The sequence below is a fragment of the Canis lupus genome, chromosome 11 (assembly GCF_048164855.1).
Source record: "Canis lupus baileyi chromosome 11, mCanLup2.hap1, whole genome shotgun sequence".
Lineage (NCBI taxonomy): Eukaryota > Metazoa > Chordata > Mammalia > Carnivora > Canidae > Canis > Canis lupus.
Genome location: NC_132848.1, coordinates 33945859 through 33956476, shown reverse-complemented (window position 1 = coordinate 33956476; position 10618 = coordinate 33945859). Strand labels below are relative to the sequence as shown.

The following is a 10618-nucleotide window of genomic DNA, read 5'->3' as shown; positions in this document are numbered from 1 at the left end:
GCAAGATAGTTTTGGGTTTGTGTCCAAAATACATCTATTCACAGATCTCTGTGCCGTTTCTGTATCTATCTTCAGATTGTGAGGTTCTGGAAGTATTTGTGTAGTCTGTATCCAGAGTATCACATTCTGAACACTTGGGTATCTGTGTTCAGTGGAGTGAATCCCTTGAGCCATTCGTAGATCTCCATTTACAAGCTGTGTGGGCATCTCTGTCTAATGAGAGCTCTGAGAAGTTTGATGTCTGTGTCCAAGGCATGAATTGTCTGAGCAGTTGGAGGGTCCTCATCGCAGTTTGAGGTCTCCAAGTTGTTTGTTAAGTGTTTAATGTCCATCTGCTGTTGGGGATTTGCGCTGACAAGTGGGGTTTCCAAACTTTTTGGTGACCTGTGTTTTAAGGTATGAGTCTAAAATACATAAAGAACTCCTACAACTCAAAAACAAAACAAAACAAAACAAAAAACAATCTGATTATAAAATAGGCAGAGGATCTGAATAGACATTTCCCCAGAGAAAACATGCGGATGGCCAACAAGCACATGAAGAGATGCTCAACATTACCCATCATCAAGAAAATGTGAGTCAGAACCACAATGTGTATCACCTCACACCTGTCAGAATGACTGTTACCACAAAGACAAGAAACAACAAGTGTTGGCAAGGATGTGGAGAAAGAATGCTCATGTACTGTTGATGGGAATGCAAACTGGTTCAGCCACTATGGAAAACAGTATGGAGGTTCCTCAAAAAATTAAAAATAAAGTTACCATAGAATCCAGAAATTCCATCTAAAGAAAACAAAAACACTAGTTGAAAAAGATACAAGTACCCCTATGTTTAGTGCACATTGTTTACAATAACTAAGATGTGGAAATACCCTATGTCTATTGATGAATAAATAAATAAAGATTATATATATAATATTGTATATACAATAGAATACTACTTAGCCATAAAAAACAATGAAATCTTGCCATTTACAACAACATGGATGGACCTTGAGGGTTAGTGAAATAAGTCAGACAAAGACAAATACCACATGACTTCATTTATATGTGGAATCTAAGAAAACCAAAACAACAACAACAAAAATCCCCTCAGACTCATAGATACAAAGAGCAGATTGGTGGTGGCCAGAGGACAGAGGAATGGGGCAGGGGGGCAAAATGAGTGAAGGGGATTAAGAAGTACAGACTGCTAGTTATAAAATAAATAAGTCATGAGGATGGGGACTATATTCAATAATACTTATTAACTTGTAAGGTGACAGATGGCAACTAGACTTATGGTGGCGACCAATTCACAATGTGTACAAGTGGAGGCCTCACACGCTAGACATACTTGAGTTACTTCAGACTCAGACCTTAAAACCCACACACTTAATACGTTCAGAGACCTCACACCTTGAATACAGAACCCCACATGCTGTAGATTCAAACTTCAAACACAGACCCTCAAAGAATTTAGAGACTTCCCACACTGAACACAGTAGAGTAGAAACATGTAGAGTCACCATCTTCAAATCCCCACTGCACGCCTGATGAGAAACTGCCCTTCCCCTGAAATTCATCTAGCCCAATCATGTGGCCAGGCTGCAGAGATTTCCACTCTTCCAGGATCTTATGGGGTCTACAAGGAAATGGAGGGCTTATAGCATACGACAGAGCCCCCCTGAACACCCAGAGGTGCCCCGCAGCCCAGCAACACACAGAGGGCTGATCTAAGTCATCATTGCTGGCATTTACTGAATGCTTACCATATGCTGGGCGTGCTTTACGCAGATTGATTAATCTCTAATATTTCCCAAACCTTACAAAGTGGGTACCGTAATTATGCCCACTTTGTAGATAAGGAAACTGAGGCACAGATAGGTTAAGTAACATGCCCTCGGTCATAGGACTAGTGCGTGGTGAAGCCAGGATATGGATTCAGGTGACCCAGACCCCCAGGCCCAAGGGTTCTGACCACTGAATTGTACTATCCTCGGGTTTCTGTCTAGGCAGTTTCTACCTGCCCTGCCATCCCTCGGACCTTGTCACCTGGAATAACAGCAGGTCTTGGGGAGAGGCGAAGGAGCAGCCATTTATTGAGCACCTACTGTGTGCTAGTTATCAATTCCAACAGGAGATTCACATTCATTACATGTCTCCTTTAATCCCTGAAGCAGCCTCCTGAGGGGAGTATCATCTCCACACTTTACAGATTAGAAAGCTGTTGTTGGGATGGTTTACAGATGGAAGTACTGGGGATGAGGTCCTCAGGGCTCATACCCTGAGGCCCAGCCTCTGCCCATAAGACTCCCCTGTCCCGTTACCTGCAAGTGGTACCTCCTGTAGGCTTTCTCCCACCACCTCGCTCATTGTCCCAAGTCTCCTGGGTGGCAGGGAAAGGAAGATGTTTCCTCAATTGTGGCTGCCCAAATATTCCTTGTTTGTCATGTTCTCAGGAGACTCCATAGCTTAAATGTTAAGAGATTGGGCTCCAGAGTCCCATTACCTAGATCAAATCCCACCACCACAGTTAATTAGCTCTGAGCAAGCTAGTTAAGCTCTCTGGACCTTGACTTCCTGGCCTGTCACATGGACATAATAAAAGCAGCCCCCCTTAGAATTTGGTGCAGGCACAGAGTGGAGCCAAGAACATGAGACTCCTGTACAGTCAGTGCCTGAAGGGAAGAAAGTACTCATGACATGGTTGTTATTCGCTAGCATTGCCCCACACCTCTAGTATCCCTGAAATAACAATGGAGACTCACACCTATGTATTGCTTTATAATTCTTAAAGGCTTTTTAACATTTTCTCATGTGAACCTCAAAACAGACACTGTTGTTATCCAGGAAGAAGTGCTGTCCCATTTTATAGAGGAAGAAATCCAGGCTCAGCAAGATTAGGTAACTTTTCCAGCATCACACAGATACTAAGAGACAGGGTGAGGAGCCAGATATCAAACCTAGACACAACCAATACAACCAATTTTTCTGGGATACAACCAATTTTTCTGGTCTCCAGCCCTAGACCTAGACTCAGCCCTCTTCGAGGATGCTAACGACCCTCTTCTAAATGCTTCTTTTCCTTATCACAATTCTGGAGACTGGCCATGAGCTTCCAGGGCTCACTGTCCATCTCTGTACCCCTCATCCAGCATGTAGCTCACACTGGCATCCAGAACATGAGCCTGATGCCCTGGCAGGCCAGAACCACACGTCAAGAGCAGAGACAAAGGAAATCAGCTCCATTCATTCTCCACGCTGTTTTTTGCCCTTTATCTCTCAATTCGTGACTCATTTGTCTCCAGAATGATGATTTGTGTGTAGAAGATAGACCCATTGATTGTCCTAAGCTAAATTTTGATCAAGTTTGGAAATCATTTTCAAAGAGAAAAATAAAATACAGTATTTCATTAGCTTTCCTAAATAGTAAGTGTAAGACTCAGAAATTCCATTAACTAGGCTAAATTCAGTACATGAAGGATGCACCAATTTTTACCCCAATAAAAGAATATCTTTCAGTCTAGGCAACATACAGACACATCCCTACACGTATTTTCCAACCTCATTGCATGTAATGTGAAGCAGGTATTGCTGTCGTCAATTTGCTGGAAGGTTTTGTCCATTCAGATATCCAACAAATAGGTATTGGACACCTACCCCATGCCCGGCACTCGCAGTCTTCATAGAGTGCCGTCCCCAACAATTGTGCAAGGCAGGCTTTATTATTCCATTTTACAGATAGGAAGGCTGAGGCTCCCAGGTTGAGGCTGTGGAACTTGTCTGAGGTCACACAGCTACTGTGAGGCAGGTGAGTTCTAGAATGGAGGACTAAGCGAATGGAGGTAACAACAGTCTCCTTGTCCCTCTCCCCTCCCACCTCCCAGACAGTGATCTTCCCAGTGGCCAGGTAGGCTCCTCAATCTGAGCAAATCTGAGCTCACATCTCTCAAGAAACAGCCCGGAACGGTGCAGGTCCTTGGATGTTCTAACAAACGCAGGAACGTGGGATCTTGGTGTTGGCAGCTAGGGTGCCCGTGACTATTAGCACACATAATTACCTACCAGCTGGCCGAGGTGTCCTGGTGGGAGGCAGCCTGGATACCAGCTGGGACAGAGCAACCGAGTCAAGGATTCTCAGGTCTGACGCTAGTGCAGCCATTGATTTATCTTCACAATGACCTTGGCCAAATGCAGCCAGAGCACTTCTTTTGTCTTTATTCAGCTACAGTAAAGCCTCACCATGGTGATCAGGTTTATTCAAAAGGAACACCATTTGATGCGGCTGCAGCTTGTAAGCTGACAGGGGTGACCCGTATATTTTTCCTTAATTAAAGTATCAGCTCATCTAAACCTGGGACATTCAGCCTTTTCTTTCTTTTCTTTTTCCTCTCCTTTGGGAGGTGAGGGAGGAGGAGGGCAGTAGAAGGAAATAAAGAGCAAATGATACATCTGGGTAGGGTTTGCACATTTTCTTATTAATAATTGGTCTCAAAACATTTTAGAAATACAAAGGATAAATACGGTTTATTTCCCTGTATTTATTTGTAAGAGACAATTTTTCTGCTCCTGAGGGGGGCTGTATTAAAATAATAGCAATAAGGCATGTTCTCAAATCCTAACTTAACTGATAAATGGCACCTACCAACAGGATTTGGGGGTTGTTAGAACCGTGAGCTCACTCCAGGAGATGGTTACTCTTTTTGCAAAGTGTGTTTCTTAAATTCAAACCAGATTTTGAGCTGTTCTGGAATGGATAAGTTTGGGAGTAGTATGACACAAAGGGTGTCAGGAAGGGATACCAGGGTCATTATGTGTTTATTGAGCATCTACTAAGTGCCAAACACCACTCTCAATGATCTCATCTGGGTCTGCTGCTTTATAACAGGTGACCTTGGACAAGTCACTTCACCCATCTCATGGGTTGAGATTCATTCCCTGTAAAGATGGGGATGACGACTGCTTCCAGGGGTGGGGAACCCCAGATGGGAGTCAAGGATAAATTTAAAGAATTGCACACTGTTTGATCCCCTTTCCAGGTCTCCTGGACACCTTTTGAGGTTAGCAGGCTTTGTCATTTGTCCAGTTTGGGTCAAAGTGGGTTCTAAGGTGAAGGTTGCACCTCAACAGTACCTGTCCTAAGATTTTGGCACCCCCCACCCCGCCCTATAATGACAGCTGGAAGTTTGGGTTTGTTTAGCAAACATGTATAGGATGCTGATGGTCTGCCAGGCCCTGTGGGGGACATGGGGATACCACGCCAGGGCCACCACATCTGGTGGTCACCAAGTCACCTAGGAGACAGACCTAGTGCTGCTGGAGCTTGTTGGCCTGTGTTCCCCCCAGCATCTGGGCCCTTCTAGAAGAGAATCGGCTAGGTGGAGGAATTCTGGCCCTTGGTGTCAGAAGAGATGCTCTCCATTGTCTTCCCCCTCTGCTTGGAGCCGGGCCTTGTTCTGGGCTCAGAAGAGACAGAAATTTAGGTACCAGCATTTAGGTACCACTGGGGAGATGCAGACAATAAACCATAGTAACAGATGAGCAAGATGATGTCACAGAGTCTGAGTGGGACAGAGAAAGCCGACCGGTGTGGGGTAGATAGGAACTGAGGAGGGAGGGACAGACAGTCGGTGTCCAGAGAGAACCTTGGCCTCCAAAGAGGAAAAACAGTGTGATGCTTCTGCCTTAAAGGTATACTTAGTATCATGGGCGGGAGACACTGGAAGGAAGGGGATAAGGATCTGGAGCCACGTCCACACCAGCCATTTCCCTGGGTCACTTGTACATGGACCCGTGGATCCAGACCTGGGGGCTCCCCGTTCTCTCTCTTGGAAGGTCACCTGTGGAAGCAGAGGACCTAGGCCCCGGCATGGCTCTGTGGGCCCCGGACAGCTCTCACCAGACTCTCAGAATCAGGACCCACCGTCTCTTCTTCCTTGGAGTGCCCTTGTCCTTGCCTGGCTCCAGAAAATTCCTGCAGCTCCCCATGGCCTCTCCGATGGGGCTGGCCTGAAAGTGCAGCCATGGAATGCCAGCCCCTTCCTTGCCTCCAGTGGACATGAAATCCATGCTGCAGGCCCCCTGGTAACCCGGGGAAGCCACTGCCACCCCCACACTGATGTTAGAGCATTAACGCCTCCTGGAAGACAGAAAACCAGGCTTCCCTGATCCCAGGAGAGTCACTTTGGGGCTCAGCTGTCCTCTCTAACAATGTCAGGGACAGGCCACGAAGCCTGGTCCAGGAGCTGAGCTAGCAGGGCAGTCCTGCACTCAGCGGGGTTGTACCCGGCACCTGCTGTGTGGCTGGCATACCAGGTGTGTCCCCCATCTGGGGGTTGGGGGGGGCAGGACAAAGAGGTCTCCAAGTAATTACAGAAAAATGGGGTAACTATTCTAATAGAGAGCAGTAGAGACCTACTTCAGGAGAGCTAGAAACGCAGGAGGTATCCTTTGATGTGAATGCTGAAGAAGGAACCGACTGAGCAGGTAGGGCAGGCGAAGGAGGAGAGGAAGGGAGGGGAGTCCACACAGAGGGAACCACACGTGCCTCAAGTTGGGAGCATGTGTCGGAGGAAACGTAAAGCCTTCAGACCACTGGAGCTCCAGGGCTCTGAGCACCTCCTATGGGTTAGGCCCCGGACCGGGTGGGGATACAGCCCAGGGCACAGGGCTGAGCTCCATGCGTGGGGTCCCTCAGGCTGTGCCAAAGAATTCTGACGATGTATGCAGGAGGTGCAACCATCACAGACTTTTAAGCAGGGAGACAACATCAGATTTGTATTTCATTTTTTTTTAAGATTTATTTTAGAGAGGAGAGAGAACAAGCAGGGAAGGGAGGTGCAGAGGGAGAGAGAGAGAGAGTCTTGAGGTCAACTCCACGCTGAGGCCAGAGCCCGACGTGGGGCTCTAATCTCAGGACCCTGAGATCATGGCCTGAACTGAAATCAGGAGTCAGATGCCTAACCAGCTGAGCCCCTCAGGTGCCCCCAGATTTGTATTTTAGAAAGAGGGGCTTGGTGGCTGTATGGATAACCGGCCAAGGTGGCCAGGGGCTGGGGCAGATTTCCAGAAGCTGTTTCAAGAACTTAGATGAGAGCAGCTGGCAGCAGGATGGGTGCGGGGAGACACGGGGCAGATGGAAGGGGCAAGACTTGGTGACCTGTTTGGGGGTGAGGGAGCGAGGGACGTTAGGCGTGGCCCTGGAAGCAGCCGGGTGGAGAGGTGAGGGGAGTGGGGTGTTCATGTTTCCTGGGGACAGAGTTCCAGTTTGGGAAGATGTAAAAAGCTCCCAAGATGAGTGATGGTGATGATGGCACAATAGGCGGATGTGATGTACTCAATGCCATGGAACTGCAAATTTTAAAATGCTTCAAATGGTGAATCTGTACTATTTGTACCCTACCACAATGTTTTTGAATGGCCATGGCTTATTATTACCAAACGCAAAAGACCACACAGAATAGCATGTAAGGTGTCGCCTTTGTGTGACAAATGCATGTGTGTTTGCTATCCGTGTTCAGCTGTCTCTGGAAGGGTAGCTGTGCAACCACTACTACCCAGGGTGGGATCGGTACCCGAGGAAGGGGTTGGCAGCCTGGGTGCGTGGGTTTCCTGGGGCTGCTGTAGTGAAGTACTGTGGACAAGATGGCTTAAAACATCAGGCAGGCCTGCCTGGGGACTCAGTCAATTAAGTGTCTGCCTTCAGCTCAGGTCGTGATCCTGGGTCCTGGGCTCAAGCCCCTCATCAGGTTCCCTCTCCCTCTACAGCTCTCCTTGCTCATTCTCTCTCTGTAAGATAAATAAATAAAATTTTAAAAATGAGACATGTATGGTCCTACAGTTCTGGAGGCTAGAAGTCCAAAATCAAGGTGCCGATGGGTCCGTGCTCCTTCCAGATCCTCTGGGGAAGGATCCTTCCTCGCCTCTTCCAGCTTCTAGAAGCCCCAGCTATTCCTTGGCTGCATGACCCCAATCCCTGCCTCCTCTTCACATGGCCTTCTTCCCTCTGTGTCTCCATCCAAATTTTCATCCTCTTAGACACCAGTCATATTGGATTAATTCAACCCATCACCTGGATTAATTCAACCCATCACCTTGGGGACAGAGATGGGAGGGAAACTCACTTCACTGTTGGATTTTGTAGTAAGTGGTACCTATTCCCTTCACCAAATTTTTACATTAAAAAGTCACTTTGGGGTTTCTGCCTCGGTAGAGTGTGTAGGTGGGGATGCTTTTGACAAACACAGGGCAAGGACAAGATAAGTAATAACAGATTCAGTTTTGAAAATGCCAAAGGCAAGTTGCCATTCCAGCTGGTTGTCCACAGAAACGGGCGAGTCCATGTAGGGCTTTTCCACCAGAGCAAGCTTGCCAGGGAGTCAGGTACTCCTCTAATAGAGAGGAAGCAAACCACAGGGGTTAGGAGTGTAGGCTTTGCAGCCTGACTACCTGAGTTCCAGTCCTGGCTTGACCACTTACTCTCTATGTGACCTTAGGCAAGTTGCTCGCCTCTCTTTGACTCAATTTCTGAATCTGCAAAATGGGAGCAATGATATGCCCACCTCATAAAGTTGTGGGAAGGATCAAATAAAATAATATATACTTATTAGCACCATGTGGCATATAAACCATGTAGTACACTTCTGTCATAGTAAATGCACATTAAATATTAGTGATTATCCTTATTCCGCCACTCTGGACCAAGAAGGTCTGCTCCTCCTTGTTGCCAAAAATGATAGCCTCAACTTCCTCTGAGAGAGAGAGGAAAGAAGTATCTTGATGAGGTGCTGGTATACCACCGAGGTATGGCTTGTAGCCCAGACTGAGGCCGGGCACCTCTCCACCCTCTTCTCACTACTGCTGAGGCTGCACCCCAGGATGCAAGAAGAGAATCAATCTGACCAACTAGCCAGAGCGGCCCCTCTTCCCACCCCAGGAACAAGCAGGAGATTTTGAAGGTCAAAATTGACTGGAGTACCGCACCTCTTCAAAGCAATTGAGCACCCATCACCAGTTGCATTTGCCACCTTGAGTGGGGTCACTGGTGGGAAGAGGTAGAAGAAGGAAAGGAGGATGAGTGCAGACAAAGGCACATAGAGCTCCTGATTGGCAGAGCCTTGCCCCAGGTGAGTAGAAGTTAGGGAAGAGGTTGGGGCATAGAATATTCCAGAAGAAAGGGTCATGCAGCATTGATTTACTCTTAGACAGCTGGCTTACTTATCATGTTAGAGCTGGGGCAGAAATCAGATACAGCTGAATTCTGGGGCCTACCTAGAGGTCTTTGGGGGAGACACTGGCAAATGGATGGCCACTGATGTCACAGTTGTGGGTGAGAGTGACCCAGGGAAGGGCCTAACAAGAGGAGTCACCATGACACAAAGGGAGAGAGGCCCTGGGTCAGAGAAGAGGGAACCCAGGTGGGAAGGGGGACCAGGACCGCAGGCAGCAGCCAGCACAGAAGGTGCAGATGGCAGGAAGCCCCCAGGCGTGGCCATGAGGATCACAGTACCCTCTGCGTCAGGGCTTTCCACAGCCCGGCCTGGGCACAGACCATATTGCAGGCACCAGACGGTTTGCCAACACTTGGAATTTGTTCCAAGCTTTCAAAGTGTTAAAAGCAAAACAGAAACACATTTGATGCTCACAGCAACACAGAAAACTACAACTTAAATGGCATTTGAGGCTCACTTCCAAATCGGAGCTTCCGATCCAAGCTGGCAGTTTGAGGGTATGTAGTTTACCATATGGGATTTGGCTTCCAGGGAACGGACTTTTTTTTTTTCTGGCATCCTCTTGGGTCTGTTAAATTTCTGCCCAGGGTGCTTCTTTACTTAACTGCCAGCAAATCTCTTGAACTCTCATTTAAAATATTATTTACATAGGAACAGTATCTTCCCTTAGGGATTAGTCAAGCAATCAGTACTTATTACAAAGGTATGTACTGAGTACAGAGTACTTAGTACAAAGCCAGGATAACACAGGCGCTTCGGGTAACAGTGAAGGAGAGAGTTCCATCCTTCAGCATATTTGTCGTCTTCACAACATCCCGTGTGTGTGCTGTTTTTCCAGAATGAACTTCCCTTACATCAGTTCATTAAATTGCTCTATGAAACGTTAAGAACCACAAGAGCTGATGTCTCCAAAGGCCTTTCTACCCTGAAGATTATTCCATCTTGTGGCCTGCCATTAGATGCGCAAATGGGAGGTGCCTGGGTGGCTCAGTGGTTGAGTGTCTGCCTTTGGCTCAGGTCATCATCCCGGGTCCTGGGATTGAGTCCCGCATGGGGCTCCCTGCAGGGAGCCTGCTTCTCCCTCTGCCTGTGTCTCTGCCTCTCTCTATGTGTCTCTCATGAATAAATAAATAAAATCTTTTAAAAATAAAAGTGCAAATGGGAATGACACTTTTACCTGTGGGGGAAACTGAGTCATACAAAAAATGGGAAGAAACAAGTGGAGCTTCAGCTCATGCCTGCTCCTGTATTAGCAGATGGCAGAAGGAACCAACAATCAAGAACCTGTCTGGGCCAGACACTGTCCTGGGTGCTTTTCATGCTCTGCTTCATTCAGCTGGAAGAGAGGGCTTTATTTCCTTGGCACCCCTGAGAATACTGGGGCTTCAGGAGGTTAGGAAACCT

At 47.3% G+C, this 10618-nt stretch overlaps 1 protein-coding gene and 1 long non-coding RNA gene across 10 annotated transcripts in view; one reads left to right on the top strand and one right to left on the bottom strand.

The window, feature by feature from the left end:
• LOC140642957 (uncharacterized) overlaps window positions 1-4253 on the bottom strand; it is a 45204-nt gene extending 40951 nt beyond the window's left edge. Inside the window, exon 1 of one of the 4 annotated variants that reach the window (XR_012039330.1) lies at window positions 3645-4253. This is a non-coding gene — a long non-coding RNA (uncharacterized lncRNA). The remainder of the gene's footprint in view (window positions 1-3644) is intronic. The other 3 variants (XR_012039331.1, XR_012039329.1, XR_012039332.1) reach the window with 3 other exon arrangements.
• The window catches only part of ABTB3 (ankyrin repeat and BTB domain containing 3), a 312444-nt gene that overhangs the window by 236695 nt on the left and 65131 nt on the right, over window positions 1-10618 (top strand). The window lies entirely within an intron of this gene.